Genomic DNA, 10,762 nt, shown 5'->3' with positions numbered 1-10,762 from the left:
ATCAAGCTGCCGTGGACAATCATGTAACGTTAATCCGCTATTAGACACGTCAGTCGCGAGTCCCGTAACGTAACTGTTACTAAAAAGTTTGAAACACTGCAAGAGTTAGAAAACTAAACCCATGCACTGAACTGCCCAGGATTTTGTGTTAAAACAGGTGACTGTTTGCAGTTGCTTCATCTCTCGCTTCGTTGCCTCTTATTTTCTCTTTTTCCAAAGCTGCCATACAGCGGTCAAATATGTTGGTTTTCCCCGCCACTGCCACCAAAGCCTAGAATATTAACTGTTAAAAAGCACCAAAGCTTCGACGCTCAAAAAATGTTATTCAGTACAGCCTTAGCATACATATAAAACACCGCATCCCATCTATGTTTCACTAACTACCATGAAAAGAGGTCGGGTACAGGTTTGTAATAAACCTGTAAAATAAAATAGATCCCCGGGGACCCATTTGAAACCAAGGCAGTCAATTATTACCATTTTACATTTGAGTTGTTTTGGTGTGGTGTTCTTAAAGGTCACATATTATGCTTTTCCGCGTTTTCAGTTAAATCTACAATGTTGGATTTTAATGTTAAACGTGGCCAAACTTCAAAAATTTAGGTGAACGTGTTTTAGACATGTCCCTGTGAGCAAATGCGTTAAGATTTCCAGCTATTCTGAACACTCCGGTTAGTTTTTATCTACTCTTGGCTAAGTGTTACGCAGTGTTTTTTTTCTTTTCTTTTTTAAGCCACTGTGGTGTTAACATTGTCCCATGTAACTACTTGCTAACAGCAGTAAATAATGTCACCTTGGCTGCCAGCGTCAGTAATTTCTACCCAATTCACATTATTCCTGGAACTCTTTCTGTTAGTAGTATTTGGTTTAAAAGCCTTGATTTGCCATTTTTTTTACTGTATAAATTGCTGCTATATTCTATTCTAATGTATTTTACTAGTGTCCCCTGCTAACTAAAGTAGCTACAAAGCTAATGGCAGCAAACAAGGTCATCTTGGCTGCAAATGTAAATTCTCCCCAATTCTGGGTTGCATTACTGCTAAAGCATGTCCAGTTGGGTAGTGTTTGTTTCATAGAGGATAGATGGATATTGGTTGGGCTCATCAGAGCCGGGTTAGGGTGAGGACCATTTTTTGGTAGGCCTATGCTCATTTAATTTCATTTGGCTATGGGATTGGGCCTATTGTGCGTGCCTGTGTTAACGTGTGCTTGTTGCCCCGTGTGCGCTGATGCGCTCATCTCTTGACATTTCCGAATGCCTTTCTACAGTTGCGCAATAAAAGTGGGCTTTCCACACAAAACAAACGTTCATGTCTCATTAGGATGAGAAAAAAAATTAGATTTGAAATTTGTGGGGCTCAGATCGGGCTCGGACATAAATATCTAATGACATTAATACAAATTTTTACCTGGGGTGCCCAAACTTTCGAGCCCCACTGCACCACCACTTCTTTTTCTGTGGTCTTCCGGGTCTTTTGGTGTTGCTGAGCTCACCAGTTGATTTGGCCACACCTGATTATTTTGCTTGCTCTCTGATGGGTTTGTTTTCATTATTCAGCCTAATGATGGCTTGCTTTGCTGATAGTGACAGCTCTTTGGATCTCATGCAGAGAGTTGACAGCAAATGCAAATAGCACACTTGAAATGAGCTCGAGACCTTTCATCTGCTCCTTGTAAATGGGATAATGAGGGAATAACACACACCTGGCCATGGAACAGCTGAGCAGCCAATTGTTCCATTACTTTTGGTCCCTTTTAAAAAGTGGGAGGCACATATACAAACTGTTCTAATTCCTACGTCGTTCACCTGATTTTGATGGAAATATGCTCAAATTAAAGCTGAAAGTCTACAGTTAAAGCACATCTTGTTTGTTTCATTTCAAATCCATTGTGTTGGTGTATAGAGCCAAAAAGATTAGAATTGTTTTGATGTCACAATATTTATGGACCAGGCTGTTTATATACTGTATGCTTTAAAGTTAACTTTCAGGTAAAGTGCAACATGTGAAATGAAGTTAAACATTAGTGACTGAAATCCAGGCCTATTCATTGTAAAATGTCTCAACATACACAAACTGTTTACACACACCATCACAGTTTATAAACCTACTTAACATGCTTTGCGAGATGAAAGATGATGCCAGATGTCATATAAAAAAAAAAACTACACAGATGTTCCGAGAGGACTTAGGATCACACACTTAATTGAGCACCAACTCTGATACATAATTTGATTCATGCTTACTTTTTTTACGCCGTATTTATTCTCTAATTTTTTTTTAATCAATTTGTCTCTTCTTTTTTACTGGTACCCTGTGATGTTTTTATTAATAGTTGGAGGCTGATATCCATCTGTTATTGAAGTCTGGGGCTGGTGTAGAGGAGACATGTAACAAATGCAAAACAGTGCTTTGTCTACAGTTGAATAAACAGAAGCAGCTACTGTGACATTAAGTTCTCTTCCCAAAATCTTCTTCCGTCAGTCTGAATAACCGTTTTAGTCTTATTTTATCTTTGGTATTCTCTTTCCTGCTCACTGATTAAGTTCCTATTATTTTCTCTGAACAACAAAACCATTAGTGTCTCTTGTGTTAATGAAGTCTGTCTGCCTTTAGCTTAGCGTTAAAACACAGCATTGTTCTTGGGTCACTGTTGGTGTAGGCTTTCTCTGCTGCGCAGTGAATGAAACTCATCTGAACCTGCCACTGAATTGGACCTGCAAGAACTTCTTTTCTTCAACACCACCTCAGTTGGGTATTAAAATTAGAACTATTTTCTCTTTTTTTGCATTTGCACTTGCGTTTGTTTTCATGCACAAAATCGAATTTATACATATATATATATATATATAAAAACATGAAAACATTTATTTTTGCTTTTCCATCTCTATTCTCTTGATCCCTTTCTTTTTGCTCTCTCTCTCTCTCTCTCTCTCTCTCTCGCTCTCTCTCGCTCTCTCTCTCTCTCTCTCTCTCTCTCTCTCTCTGTGAACTATCCTTTATCACACAAAGAAGGTTCAAAACCACATTAGATGCCTGAATGAAAGCCACTGTATTGCTGGATCCTGTGGTTTTTCCCCAATTACTGTTGTTAGCATGCTAATTTAAATTAAGTGCTTGTGTGGATTTGTCCTGTGGGTTTGCATCCATTTGTCTCTAGTATGTGTGTGCGTACATGTGTAAGCCACTGTAATGGTAGTTCAGGGTTATTTATTCTGTGTCCTTGTCAAAGTAGAAACATGTTCCGCTTAATTAGCTGCTACACGTGGTTAGCAGTGCCTCACTGTATGTGTATGACTGTGTGCACATGAAATGATTAATATCCTTCTGTTCCTAAAAGGTATATATTTAGAGATGGTCCGATACCATTTTTTGCTTCCCGAAACCGATTCTGATTCCTGAACTTGCGTATTGGTCCATACCAAGTACTAATCCGATACCAGTGTGTCAAATATTTTATTATGTTTTAACAACTGTATACTACCATCCCTGTATGATTTCTACCTTAGTTGCCGGTATGGCTGAGGTTAAACTCTTTGTGAAACATGAACAAACACAAACAATGAATGCCACAGAACTTTATTTTTTTATCCAGTTTTGCTGTCAGTTATAACCCAAAAAGAACATAAACTACTTTAACATAGATTTTCATTCTGTTTCTGTATTACGTGGTGTCGGATCGGTGCATAAACTCCAGGGTTTTAGGCTGTATCGGAGGCGATACATCTCTAAATATATTAACGGTTCCCAGGCGCTGAGACAGCTTCACAAGAAGGTGAGTGGGTCACGCCATCTCTGGAGACAGAGCCGACCCAGCACCGGGTACCCGGGTCACAACGGCTGGTGGCTAGCTAGCAGCTACTTAAAGAATACGGTAGCAGCTAGACCCAGCACCGGAGGTCTGATCCCCATCATCGGTCATGATCTGCTGTCCGATATCTGCCCACAGCCCTCTGCTTTTTGAGCATTGAGAACAAGAAGAGGGACCCAGCCAACTGCAGAACCACTGAAGCAGCAGAGTGAGCCCGGAGATGGCTGTGACTCAAGAGAGGAGCACCAAGGGGGACTGAGCAGTGGGCCATCTGGCCACAAAGCTGGGTCTGGTAAGCCTCAGCTGGGTTGCTTGGAGAAGGGTTTAGGATGTGGGAAGACTTGAAATACCAAATGATTCCAGGAGTATCTCTGATGACCAGACCTAAACAGAATCTGCAGATGTTTTTTTGGTTGTTTTTTTATCAGCGGTGTTTCTGAATGAAAACTTTATGGAATTTAGTATGTACTATATGTACGGACTGTTTGTTCACTTGGGGTGGATAAGTGTTAAAGTTCTAAGTTTTATTTTTATTTTTTTAATTCATTTGAAATGTGCGAAAAATTCCGCAGAATTCTACGGCCGCATGTTTTGCATTGCCCTGCTGATGATGTGTTCAGAAACATCAGTACATATATTTGCACTCTGTCTAGATGATTTACATTTTTTGTAAATTAGAAGAGCTTCTCCTACAGCACGCACTAAACTGTAACGCAGTGTTTCTAAAACCATTTTCAATATTGTATCTTAGGAAAAAATTATTTCAAGAGGTACAATACAGGGCCGGGTAGTGATAGATTTACTAAACAAACGTTTTTAAACAAAAACATTACAATGCTAAATTTCAAAATTTTAGAATCCATCACCTAATTAATTCATTATCATAGTATTATTTTTGGAATTATGCATGACCTTTTTAAATTAGCATTTTTTTGTAAAAATTTCACATACGCCCTGCAACACTCCAAAGTACCCCTAGGGGTACATGTACCCCTATTTGAGAAACACTGCTGTAAAGAATAGCAACTGTTATATTTTGTGGAAAATCATGGCTAAAAAAGTCAGTTATAGGGGCCTTTTTACTCTTTGCATCTCCTTGCATCTCTTTTAGATACCTCTTATTGAATGAGATATTGAAAGACAAAAAAAAAAAAGAATATTTCTTCCTCTTTCATTACTTGCCTCCAGGATTATCTGATTTCAATGGTACTGCATGGTGATATCAAGACTGATGTTTGGATTGCTGAACTTTCTCTCCTCCCTGTGTGCTGGACTAAAAATGGGTGCCACCACGGTATAATCCAATAGACAAGACAGGCGTGCAGGCCCAACCACACACACCTCTGACTCTGTGACTTAAAATGCATATGGAAAAATTATAAAGCTTCTCTAAGATGAGGCAGAGAAGGAGAGAATCACAAAGCTTTACTAAGGGTAGGAAAAAGAGAGAGTGAGTATGAAAGGAATCTAGGAATATTTAGAGGGAAAGGAAATAAGATGTCACTTTTTCAAAAAGTCAAATTTGATTAAATTTGAACTAGGGTTGCAAAATCCGGGATATTTAAGGTGGAAACTTCACATGGGAATTAACTGTAATTAACGGGAAATACTGCATAATGGAAAAAAATAAGGGTTAAATACTCAAGCGGTAATTACCATGTCATGTGCAGATAGGAACAAACCTTTCCAAATCCTAAACAAACATAATTCAATAATTTGTCAAATACTTACAATGTTAAATGCTGCTTTGAAAATTTGAGCTGACAATGTGGGCTGTGTGCAAACCTGTGGTTTGAAATGAACAAATAAGTTACTTAGTTAAGTTTTCCAATAAAGAATGAACGGTATGGTAATTAAAATGTAAAAATAAAAACCAAAAACAGATTTATAAAATTTAGTGTGTGCGTGTCTATATATATATAAATAAAATAAATAAATTAAGGTCATACAACTGTCATAGCTGTCTTGAGATTATGGTGCAACATTGGGACTGGGTGCACCAATCATATTTCAGAGGGGGACTGTGCCACCCTGTTCCCCCCTTCTAGCTCCACCCCTGGGCCATACAGTAGATAAAGATGGTAGTGAATTTTAAGAGCAGCTTCTGCTGGACCAAATGGCAAATTCCTTCTGCTTATAGACAGACATTTTTATTTCAAACAGGTAGCCTAATTAAGATAAAATTTAAAATCCACAATACTAGACCACATACGTTGTTGTTGTTTTCGAAAAACCAAAACACATTCAGCAGCCGCTTTGCTTGGGAGTCAATACTCGTATTGATGTTGTCTAAAATGTAATACTTTAAGTTCATGAATTTGTTTATTTGAAATAAATAGGCTGTGTTAGTCATCTTACAATGACTGACAGTTGTGTTGTTGGCAACCAATTATATGTACCACCCTTTATCTACCCAAACACACACATTCTCAAAACGTCCCTGGCCTTGTCATTACCAAAAGTAATCCATAGCTCACTGTACATTATAGCTTACATGTCTATATGTATGTCTCTCTGTGTATAAAAGTGTTATTTATAGTACCATGTAACTGCACTGGGAATTATGGAATATTCTTGTTAGTAGTGATGGTCTTTTCTCACTCGCTCAAACCAATTTTATTGTCACAGACGTTTCTTCCTCTTCTCGTTTTATACCTTGCTTGCTTTCCTGTCACCAATGTTGTCTTGGGCCCCAATCTTTCAAACCCTCTCACTAGTGTGTGTGTGTGTGTGTGTGTGTGTGTGTGTGTGTGTGTGTGTGTGTGTGTGTGTGTGTGTGTGTGTGTGTGTGTGTGTGTGTGTGTGTGTGTGTGTGTGTGTGTGTGTGTGTGTGTGTGTGTGTGTGTGTGTGTGTGTGTGAGAGAGAGAGAGAGAGAGAGAGAGAGACTTACTGGTGTACATGCATCATTCCGAGGTGTGTGCCACTTGTTCCAGTGTGTTGTGTGTATTATGCCTGCAGTGATGTGTGGCTAATTTAAAAGCTAGTAGTACATCTCCCCTGTAACAGAGAGGCCAGAAAGCGGGTCAGAAAACACAAACATGCAATCAAGCAAACACACACACTCACACATTCACACAGGGACATGCTAGACAGGAATGGACTCACACAAGGTTGGAAGTTGCACACCTCATATACTTTCTCACATATGGAAAATAAGTGTGTCAGTACTGTAATGAAATGCTGCTGAGGAGCAGGATTTACTGGCAGAAATGCACATTTACTTTGTGTGTGTATGTGGCAGAGAAAGAGAGACAGTTCAAAACAGAGGGGGAAGGAGAACAAGTTAACGGTAGCAGTTGTCATCACTAGGACGTTCATGGTAATATAGGGAGTTTGTCAAATTATTTCACAAACAAGTCATTCCTGCAGACACGCTCTCACACACAAGCCCACGCATGTGGTGTTAAACAATTGGTAAACATTTTTAGTGCTGCATTTGTCAGGGTAATGAGTTGCTGGGAGAGGAAGAGACAAGTCCTCTATGTCACAATGTTTACCATACTATTACCATTTACTCACTGTGCAGTTAAGTGGGAGAGTGTGTTCAGCTGTTCCACTGGCTTAACAGAGCCTCAGATGCAAATTTAAATCACTAATACAGATGTATAACAACAATGCAACACCAATATTTGGCTGCTTAAATTTAAAGATGTTATCACAGACCACTTTGGTTTGGCTCATATAGTCTACATTAGGGCTACAACAACAAATCGATAAAATTTGATTATTAAAAGAGTTGGCAATCAATTTTATCATGATTTTTTGTGTTGCACGATTTATGTTTGAGTTTAAAAAAAAGGAGCAGAGCAGTGGTAGAGGAAAAACCATCTGAGAGACCCGTAACGTTCTGAAACGCATGGCAGAGGCTGAGAAATCAGGATGACCTAAGTCATCCAAGATGTGGGAGCATTTCACACTAAGTGAAACATACCAACATACCAACTTACATATCAGTTCTTGTTGATAAATATATTTTTGTGTGTTGTACATTCATTCATACTTTCATTTCATTTTAAAGTTATTTTATAGCACTTCGTCATCTTAAGCTGTTTAAATGTGCTGTATAAATGAATTTAACTTGCACTTACTACAGTGATTGTACTAATTTAATAAATATGCTTCAAGTGTGTGTGTGTGTGCGTGTGTGCATGTGTGTGCGCGCTCTTTGGGTAAACTTACCTTTACACAACCAGTGACTAAAACGCTAGGACGCGTGTTCCGGTTCAAATGTTTACGGGTGCTATTTTTGCAGTTTCAGAAAATAATTCCACCACAGACCTGGAAAAACCTAGTCTAAAGTCAGTAGTGCGTTATTCAGATGCTATTTGAAGGGTGCATGCTTGGCCATAATGTAGCGTGTGCACAACGTGCACAGCCTACACTTTGATTCTCTAATCTACACAGACGAAGCAGTCTCCATTTTTGCAAACCATACAAAATTACAATGTATGGTTATGGGAAATCATTGTGGTGTCCATGAAGATGAGATGTGAAATAGTCGCAGCATTCTTTGTGGCTTGTTGTGTTTTACCCAACATTTCCATGAATCATGGATGTGTTGACATGAATGAAGAAATATTGATGTTGTATGATGTTGAACTGCAAATGCTGATGCCACTTAACACAAATGCCCCAGCTGCAACACAGGAGAGGAGAGCTGACAGAAGAGCTTCATTATCTGTAGTGAGGTAAGCAAAGTAATCTCGCTCTAATGTTAGACTACATTGCAGAAATATCACCATGCATTCATAACCTCGTGAAAGTGAGCCCAAAACACCGGAAAGTAGGCCTTTGTCTTTGTGACGGAAAATGAAAAGTTGAAAACCGGGAGTGGTAATGTGCGATGTGGTCCTGGTGGAGCAGTTGGATGGAGTGGGGGGGATGAGGAAGGGGCAAAGCAGGAGTTGCCACGGCGTTTAGTGGGTCTGGATCCCTCCTCAGCTGGCTCGTGTGCACTGCTCCCAAGGCCAGGGTCTCTTTTGTGCGAAGCTGCGTTACATTGTTTTTATTTAAAGTATGGTGGTGTTACATTTATTTCATGTCAATAATGATTAAAACGATTTTCATAAGAATATTTATACATGTGGACTTGATTTGTAAGTGTACCTTGAGGTTGGACAGCTTGAGTATCGGGTTGGCTGCTGATTTCCAATCCCCCAAATCGCTTTTGCTTGCGTCAGGCGCAAGAGTCATTTATCCCGCCGGAATAATAGCAGCAGCGCCCTACATCCGCCCACAAAGCTACTTGTGTTTCGCGTTTTATACTTGCGTTTCAGATTGTTAAAATCGGGCCCTGTATCTCAAATCCGTCTTGACAGCTGCCGGGTTGTGGTGAAGACCAATTATGGGGCTCATGCACATAATTGGAATATAGGGGGTTTTCCCTCAGGTCTAAGTTGTAAATTGTGTGAACAATATCTTTCATAGTAACTCGTAAGTTTTTATTCCTATTTGTGGATGTGCAATAGTCAGTGCTTCTGCTGTCATGAGTTCAATTTTTTATAAATAGTATAACTGTCGTTTCAGCCAGTGTTTTAAAATCTCAACCCCCTCTCCCCCCCTGCTCAAGTTTCTTGTCTAGTCTCAACTCCTCAAATCTTCAGGGTATAGTATGAACACCGTAAGCAGCAGGCAGTTTGGTGGTACCGTTTTTGTGTCAGTTATAGAGCCAGACGTTTTTTCAATATGAATGTAGCAAAAATGACACTATTTACCAGTGCTGCAATCAAAACTTCCAATCCAAATGTCATTTGTGTTCCCAGGTATTAAGATATGTTAAACATGTGGATCTCAGAATTGTAGATAATCACATTACCCCTCTTAACATCCAACAGCTACTGCATGTCCTTGTCTGCGTCCTGTGGCCATCAGTAGGAGACATCATTGCAGGTCCATCATGCAGGTTAGAAATTGTGGCACTTACTCTGAGTGCTCTTAAAGCACATGCAGCTCTGCAGAACCTATGCAAGACACCTTTTTTTTTCAGTATGGCTTTCTTAGAATAGGAGTCAGTCTTACCTGAGAGAGATTAACTGCTGAGTTGGCAAGGAGGAATGCAAAGGTGTTTTTTGAAAAATAATATACTGAAGCTATTTTAATCACATCTGCACATTATTAGGCACAACACATCTTGTAATAAGAGATACTCATAGAAAATAGACGCTGCTGCCATTGTTTGTTCCTGAGGCACAAGCTGAATCTCATATTTACCAGACCTTGTGATTATCTCAAAACACACTCTTCACCAAACTTTTGTAAGAAAACAAACTTAAACAAAAATAATTTAGTTTTAAATTGTGTTGATTACATTCCTCGACCATTACCAACATTTGGACAGTATTGTGCTGGAGATGTAATTGTAATTTTTTTTGAAAAAAAGCTTTTTCAACCGAACGGTCGTGGTTTTGAGCTTGTCATTAACGTTGTCAAATGGTCACAGTTTGGTTACATTTAGGCACAATAACTACTTGGTTAGATTTAGTAAAAATATTGGGATTGGGATTAAAAGCATCTGCTACATTATTTAACTTCCAGTTCACACTTGACGCAGATTGTGTTGTAGTTGCGTTTGTTCTGTAAAGTAAAAACAAAACAAAAAAACTTGCCGTTAACTTTCATTTTTGACCAAACCCTGGTCTCCTGTGTGAAAGTCCAGTGTTTGTTTGACCCATTGACCACCCTATCTGCCCTCTTTACGGATAGATGCTAGATCAGATTCGCTAAACGTGTTGACGTCACAGAACATGCCTCGTAGTGCCTTATTTTTTGCCTTATTCTGCCTCTGATTGGCTTACCCTTATTCTTAACCTAACCAATCCCTACTCCTCATGCCTACACCTAACTACGTAAACACTTCTAGCAGATCTGATCTAGCATTCATCCTCATGACGCGGAAGTTGACACTCTGACCTTATTTCCTACTTTGCTCCCGTAATAATTGCAGAGGGCCAC

At 39.3% G+C, this 10,762-nt stretch overlaps 1 long non-coding RNA gene across 1 annotated transcript in view; it reads left to right on the top strand.

Annotated features, from left to right (window-relative positions):
* Positions 1-8,988: 8,988 nt before the first annotated feature.
* LOC116689007 (uncharacterized) overlaps positions 8,989-10,762 on the top strand; it is an 11,853-nt gene continuing 10,079 nt past the window's right edge. The window contains exon 1 of the long non-coding RNA XR_004331907.1: positions 8,989-9,106. This is a non-coding gene — a long non-coding RNA (uncharacterized LOC116689007). The remainder of the gene's footprint in view (positions 9,107-10,762) is intronic.

The sequence above is a fragment of the Etheostoma spectabile genome, chromosome 5, assembly GCF_008692095.1.
Source record: "Etheostoma spectabile isolate EspeVRDwgs_2016 chromosome 5, UIUC_Espe_1.0, whole genome shotgun sequence".
NCBI lineage: Eukaryota > Metazoa > Chordata > Actinopteri > Perciformes > Percidae > Etheostoma > Etheostoma spectabile.
Note: the sequence above shows the minus strand (reverse complement) of the source record. Positions and strands in the feature narration are given on the sequence as shown.